The sequence below is a fragment of the Anguilla anguilla genome, chromosome 19, assembly GCF_013347855.1.
Source record: "Anguilla anguilla isolate fAngAng1 chromosome 19, fAngAng1.pri, whole genome shotgun sequence".
NCBI classification, from domain to species: Eukaryota; Metazoa; Chordata; class Actinopteri; order Anguilliformes; family Anguillidae; genus Anguilla; species Anguilla anguilla.
In genome coordinates, this window is record NC_049219.1 from 538,343 (window position 1) to 545,767 (window position 7,425).

Sequence of the window (7,425 nt, forward strand, 5' to 3'; positions counted from 1 at the left end):
TCAGCATGAGAAAGAGAGTGGGGTATAAGTTAGAGCTGCCGTGGTATTGATTTATTTCCTTACTGCTAAAATTAGCGAAGCCATTCAAACCGTTGCGGTAACCGCCATAAAAAAATAATAATTTAAACCTCCAGCTACGATTTCGTTTTTTACTTTCAAGTACATTTCTGGAATGGCTGTTTCCGAAAAATAGGTTCTGCCCGGCAGTTCATACTGCTTGTCGAAGGACTGAAGCATAGCTCGGAATGATGGCTTTCCTACAGTCCGGAAAGGCACCATCTCCACAACCAAATACTTTGTTACAGTTGTTGTAAGTGCTCGCCACTTGTTGCTGTCCCGGTTGTATTTAGTCACTCTGGCAAATGCCTCTGAGACTCCTAACTGACGTAGTGCCGAGCCAGTACCTCCCGAGGTAGATGGGGTGCCTTTCATTGCATCGTATAACGGACGGTGAGTGGTCCTAAGATGCGATGCTAGATTTGTCCTGTTTCCTCGCATGACGTTGATTTTCTTGCTGCAAATGCGGCAAACTGCCTCATCCAAATTCTTTGGCTTTCCATCTTCATCGGGCTCAAAGCCAAAATGTTCCCAAACAGGAGAAGTAACGTTGGGTTTCGCTACAAGATCCATGTTTTTAGCCTAATTTGAAGCGAAAACTGTCCATAGCCAACAGTTGCAAAGCACGTTCTGGGTGACACTTTCTCCGATCAGAACGTTAACTGCGCAACTGTGAGTGAAAACTTTCGAACACATGGAGTGAAGAAAATAGGCTACACAATTATAATTATAATTATTTTTAAAATTGCATCGCATTTATTTCAGATCACAACTTTTACAAGTAAAAATTGGAACATAAACAATTGGCCTAAAATAAACGGGAAAAAAACAAAACCCAGCGGTGAAGCGGTGATCAGCTTGACTCTGCGGTGGACGTGACGTGATTGCGTTACCACGGTAATGCAGTAACCGCGGCAGCTCTAGTTTGCCGGCCACTGACCTGTGTTCAAAGCCTCTCTAACTACTCTGAGAACACTGTCCTCTAGCTGTGCTTCTCGCAAGTCTTCTCGGGTGAACTGTTCTAGCTGACCCAAATTGAGATGAGTTGCAAAAGCATACAGCTCAGGAACACCTTCTGCTGGAACACCTGGTTTGTCTGCCAAGTGCACATCACTGTCACTAGACTCCTGCACATGCACACGACCACAAATCGCCTTCACATCACCCTGTGAAAGGTTTCTCCACGTCTCAGTGTCCAGTTTCGGGAAAGCAAATCAGCCTCAACATTGACCTTCTCAGGGCGATATTTTACTTCGTAATCGTATGTGGCTAGGGCAGCAAGCCACCTATGCCCTGTAGCATTAAGTTTCCCTGTCGTCAACACGTGATTGCGTTACCGCGGTAATGCAGTAACCGCGGTAGCTCTAGTATAAGTATGGATTTCATTAGAGTGCAGAGCAGGTAGTGAATAATGGGGATGGATGAAGACTGCAATATGTGACAGAAGTGAATCCAGAAGTGGGCAGAAACCTGGCAAATGAAACTCAATAAGGCTAAATGTAAAGTTCTACATGTGGGAAATAATAACACAAGGCTAGATTACTTTATGGGAGGAACAACATTGGAATGTGCTCAATTGTGGGAGTGATAGTTGATCAAAACCTTTCAGGTTCTAGGCACTGTGCTGTTGCAGTAAAAAAGCCAACAGGATGCTGGGATAGTAGTGAGTATAAATCAAGGCTCCAGAGTGCGACCATTTTGGGTACACATGCGACCAAAAATCTGTGAAGTGCGACTAAACATTTTCATTGGTCGCACCGGTGCGCCTGACATTTAGCAGGTCTGTCTGTCTGTGTGTGTGTGTAGCGTTATTTTTTTTCCCCACCTGTCTGCGAAGACCCGCCTCTACTCTGCATCTGATTGGCTCTGACCCTGATATTCTTCTTCGCTGAATGCGAGTGGGGAAAAAAATAAGGCATGTGTGTGTTAGTGATGTGCGGATCGCAGTTATATCCGCGGGCACCACGGTTAATCTGCGGATCGGGTGGGCCGAGTCATAAAAATTAACATTCTGATTAATAGCGGAAGGGTTGCGGGTGGGTGAAATAACACATCATTAATGAGGAAAATATTAATTACATTCTCTAAAATGTGAACATATTTTAAGCTTCATTTTTCGTCAGGCGCGAATTAGCAGACTAGACTCTCGTTGTGCCAATTGCGGCGTCCATTTGTCTTAAGCAGCAATGGAGGCAAAATAGATCCGAGAGAAAAATAAAAAAAGGAGAATTAAAAAAAGGAAGGGCAGAAAAGTTCCATGTGGGAGCGATTTAGTGAATGACGAGTCAAGTGCAGGGTATATTAGGGGCGACATAGCTCAGGAGGTAAGACCGATTGTCTGGCAGTCGGAGGGTTGCCGGTTCAAACCCCGCCCTGGGCGTGTCGAAGTGTCCTTGAGCAAGACACCTAACCCCTAACTGCTCTGGCGAATGAGAGGCATCAATTGTAAAGCGCTTTGGATAAAAGCGCTATATAAATGCAGTCCATTTACCATTTACCATGTCATATGCAACAGCTGCGAAATAATGAGAAATAGCGGTAATGTGTGATCGGGTGCGGGTCTCTAAATCGGAGAAAATAATTTGTTCGGGTGGGTGGCGGGTGGATGATTTATGCGTACATGTGGATTCTGATGACGTCAGAGCCGATCCGTGCATCACTAGTGTGTATGTGTGAAACCGCGCCCTGTACTCCTCCGGGAGCAGCGCACACTTTTATTTGAGTTATTTGAGTTTGATTTATTTATTTGAGTTTGTCAAGCACTTTAAACATCAGCACTTTTTAAGTATATTTTTTAAACAATTGAGGTTATTGCCATTTCTTATTTGTGCTGTCATTTAAATAAAGAAAAAACATTTATCTGCACCTTTATTCCTGTTTACAATCATTTACATAATGTGTTAAGAAATTACCAATGTGTATGGGAACTGACAAAAAAGGTAACACTTAAAATGTATTATTACGCTGCCAAAAGGCGCGGTGAAAAATTTTGGGTCTAACTAAATTATGTGCTGCTGCACCTAAATGAAAAAGTTAGGCGCACCAGTGCATCCAATGTAAAAAGTTAGTCTGGAGCCCTGTAAATCCAAGGAAGTTATACTTATTTTATACAATACCTTTGTCAGACCACACTTAGTGAACTGTGTGCAGTTCTGGGGACTGTACTACAAGAAAGATATAGAGGATCTGGAAAAGGTTGAAAGAAGGGAAACCAAACTGGTTCCTGGTATGAACGATAAAAGTTTTGAGGAAAGACTTCAGATGCTGTCTGAGTGTCTGTGGCTGTTGTGGTTCCTCTGAATTTGTGCCCTTATGTCTTGTAAAAATTATTCAAGCCTGCATCAACTTTTTTAACTTTTCAAATGGTCATTTACAGACAAGGTTAAGTATACATTTCGTCAAAAATTTAACCTGCAAGATGGTCTTTAATGTGACGAGAAGTGCTATATGAATTTAATGCATAACACGTGCCCACGCCCGCCAGCACCCCATCCCCCCCCCCCACACCCCGCCCCCCGGGCAGCTTCCAACAGCACCCCATCCCCCCGTCCCCCCGTCGAGCGCACTGGGTGACACCGATCCTAGTGACAAACTGCGCCCAAGTTGCCCTCCTATTATTTCTACCAGCCCACCCTAATACAGCAGGCTAAACCTCTGCTGGAAACCCTATATTTCACTGCACAGATCCATAATCACTAATTCTATTTAGTTAAGGTCACACAGTACACAGCACTACTCACCCCAGTGTCTGTAGGTTACAGTTTGGACTCATCAGTCCAGCACAGAGCAGCTTCACTCCTGAATCTCCCAGGTTATTGTAGCTGAGGTCCAGTCTCTGTAGTTTACAGTTTGGACTCATCAGTCCAGCACAGAGCAGCTTCACTCCTGAATCTCCCAGGCTATTGTAGCTGAGGTCCAGATCTCTCAGGGGCGAGTTTGATGACTGGAGAGCAGAGGCCACAATTTCACAGGACTTCTCTGTGAGGCCACAGCTGTATCAGTCTGCAAAAGAGAGTTGATATATTATTGTATTTTTAAATAGCGCAATATACTGTAAAATCTGATATGTGCAATGTAACAGTAATCGTGTTGAGTGATGAAGAGTGATACTGAGGATCTGCAGATATCCACCCCACACTTGCTGCAGCTGTGCGTCAGCTGAACTTACTGTAAGAGGCCCTCTGTGTCAGTTCTGTTCTTTCCTAACACAGCTAGGTCTATTACAGGATCCAGAAGAAACCATGGGGAGATGACAGACCAGCAGGTTGAAGGAGCCATGTCTTTTCCCCTCTAATTGTAGCTTTCCCCATTGCATACTTGCACAATTAATAAGAGCTTTTCTCCTCTTTCTGCCCTTGCATGTCCACTTCCCATGTGTCCTCAATAGGATGCATAGCAGGGTGATCTACACTAGATCATTTAAACTTAATCCAGTTATGCAAAGCAAGCTTTATCCATCTATGCCTCAGTGGTATTTCTCCCATCTCATTAGTAATGCATTAATTAGTGTTGTTCTGAGTGCTTCACAGCATATCCTCAAAGCTTTTGCCTGTTTAACATGTGATGCCAGGAAGGGAATTGGGGTGCAGTCCACCAGGGGGCAGCATCGGCCCTACAGACGGGTATAGCTGCAGCTGTGGTTCAGTGCAATCACATCAGCTGTGGCCCATTACCTAACCATGGGCTCTATAAGAGGCCTAGCTTCCAGGCCAAGGTGAGGGTGCTTTTAGATTGTGTTTGGGAGCTGGGCTATGGACAGTATGGTGGGTTGGTGCCAGTTTTGTTTGGAGCAGCTAAAGGTGCATATAATAACCCTGTTCTCAATATAGCAGTGAGGAGTCTCCTTGTGTTTCTGCTATATAATGACCCTTTGCTCTATATAGGACAGTGAGGAGTCTCCTTGTGTCCCTGCTATATAATGACATGGTGCTCTATATAGCAGTGAGGAGTCTCCTTGTGTCCCTGCTATATAATGACCCTGTGCAACCTCTACCCTCTGCCTAGCAAGATAAGTAAAGCCAACTGCTGTTGAATTACACAGCACTACTCACCCCAGTTTCTGCAGTTTACAGTTTGGACTCAGTGCAGCACAGAGCAGCTTCACTCCTGAACCTCCCAGGTTATTGTAGCTGAGGTCCAGATCTCTCAGGGGTGAGTTTGATGACTGAAGAGCAGAGGCCACAATTTCACAGGACTTCCCTGTGAGGTCACACCTGTTCAGTCTGCAAAGAAGAGTTTATATATTATTGTATGATTAAATAGCGCAATATACTGTAAAATCTGATATGTGCAATGTAACAGTAATCACATAAAGTGATGAAGAGTTATATTGAGGATTTAAAGTTACTGATGCTCTGAGGAAAATGACTTTGCTACAATCTCCAACTGCAGCACTTTGGGCCTGAGAATTAGACGTCCTGTTGGACAGAACTCTCTGACAGTTCTACAGATGAAATTCTTACCCAAATGGCCCCCTTTCTTCTGACATTTGCCACAGATACAACCAAATTAAAGATGCAAGAAATAACACACATCTTTCAGGGTGGATAGTGAGTTAGGCTCTGCTTCTTTACTTTTGCTGGTAACTGTGAGAAACTTCCCACAGCATTGCAAGCCAATACACAGCAAAAGCCAGATTCACTTTAGAAACAGGAATGCAAAAAAGTGATCTGTTCACATATAACCAGGTACTGTAGTGCAGTCTGTCTGTTTTGCTGAGGTTATATATAACCATGTAGTGCAGTGCATCTGTTCTGCTGGTGTTACATATAACCAGGTAGTGAAACCAAAGCTATGTAGGAACTGTTAATGATCCCTTTGAGTTCCTTTTGTTGGAATAGTGATACATTTGATGGTGCTGTCCAAGGAGACACCATTTAGCTTTTTCCAGGCTTTAGGAAACTTCAGAACCTTGTACAGGCCAGACTTTAGCCTGAGATAAGCCACAGTATTACCTCAAAAACAGGCACTTTAACAGTCCCCTGAGAAGACCTCACCCTGACACCCCTTATATCCTACAATTCCTCTACCTTCCTGTTTTCACTCTGTCTACAGGCACTATTGGATTCTGGGTCAGCCTACACCAGAATAAAGCAGAGACCAGGGTGGCACTACTGGCCTTGTAACATGGTGCATTTACTGCCTGACCTAATCTCACAATACAGTAACACAAACATTTCATTCATAACCACACTTGCCTCTCCCAAACCAAACCCAGCATTACATTAATCATAATGTTGAAAAAATATCTCATCTTCTTGAACAATGTAAGAGGGGTACAGACTGAGCAGGCTCTCTCTGGTCATCTCCCACTCACAAATTATCTATGCATGACTAGGGATAAAAGGGGGATTCTTCCCCCCTTTTGAAAAACATGGATTTGATTCAATCAACATTCGTCCTTAACTGACTGACATTTAAAAGGAGGGATTCTTTTTTCTACACAAACACAGTTCAAACTACTTCACCAAACTGAGTTAGATAAGAATAAGAGTAACACTTGTGTTTACTTGTCCAAGTCAAAGTTAAGGACAAATGTTAGTTCAATAAAGACCATAGGGGTGTTTGTATGGCTAATCTGCCAAAAAATCAGACCTTGTTATTCTACTAATAATGCGGCAGACCAAACTCAGCTAAAAATTGGATTAATTAATATCAGATCACTAGCCCCTAAGGCAACTCTTGTAAATGAATTAATTACTGATCACCAAGTTGAAATCTTATGTGTAACTGAAACTTGGCTTAAAACTGTATATTGCCTTAAATGAATCCACCCCTCCTGGCTACAGCTATACTCACGTTCCCCGTCTGACGGGTCGTGGCGGTGGTGTTGCTGCTGTATATCATTTAAATTTTTTTGCTACTTAGAAATCCGGCTTCAAATGTAACTTTTTTGAAGTGCTTGTTCTCAGTTTTGCACATCCAGACAAAAAAGCAGTCCGTTTTATCCTTGCAATTGTATACAGGCCACCAGGGCCATACAGTGGCTTTTTACTTGAGTTTGCTGATTTCCTTTCCAGCCTGGTTGTTAATTCAGATAAAGTAGTAATTGTAGGGGACTTCAATATTCACATGGATAGTGAAAGTGATCCTCTCAGATCAGCACTCTTGTCTATCACTGAATCTATTGGCTTCGATCAACATATACATCAGTCCACACATTCTCATAACCATACTCTTGATCTGGTCTTAACTTATGATACAGAAATAGCAAATATAGCAGTTATGCCTAAAAACCCTGTGCTATCAGACCATTATTTAATTACTTTCCAACTTTCACAAGTCTGTCATGTGTCACCAGATCCTTCATTCTACCTTATCTGTAAGCTTTCCTCCAGGACTGCAAATGCTTTTATTAATGAGCTCCCA

General features: G+C 43.0%; 1 protein-coding gene across 1 annotated transcript in view; it reads right to left on the reverse strand.

The window, feature by feature from the left end:
* LOC118219193 overlaps positions 1-7,425 on the reverse strand; it is a 172,652-nt gene that overhangs the window by 25,807 nt on the left and 139,420 nt on the right. The gene's annotated exons all lie outside the window — the stretch shown is intronic.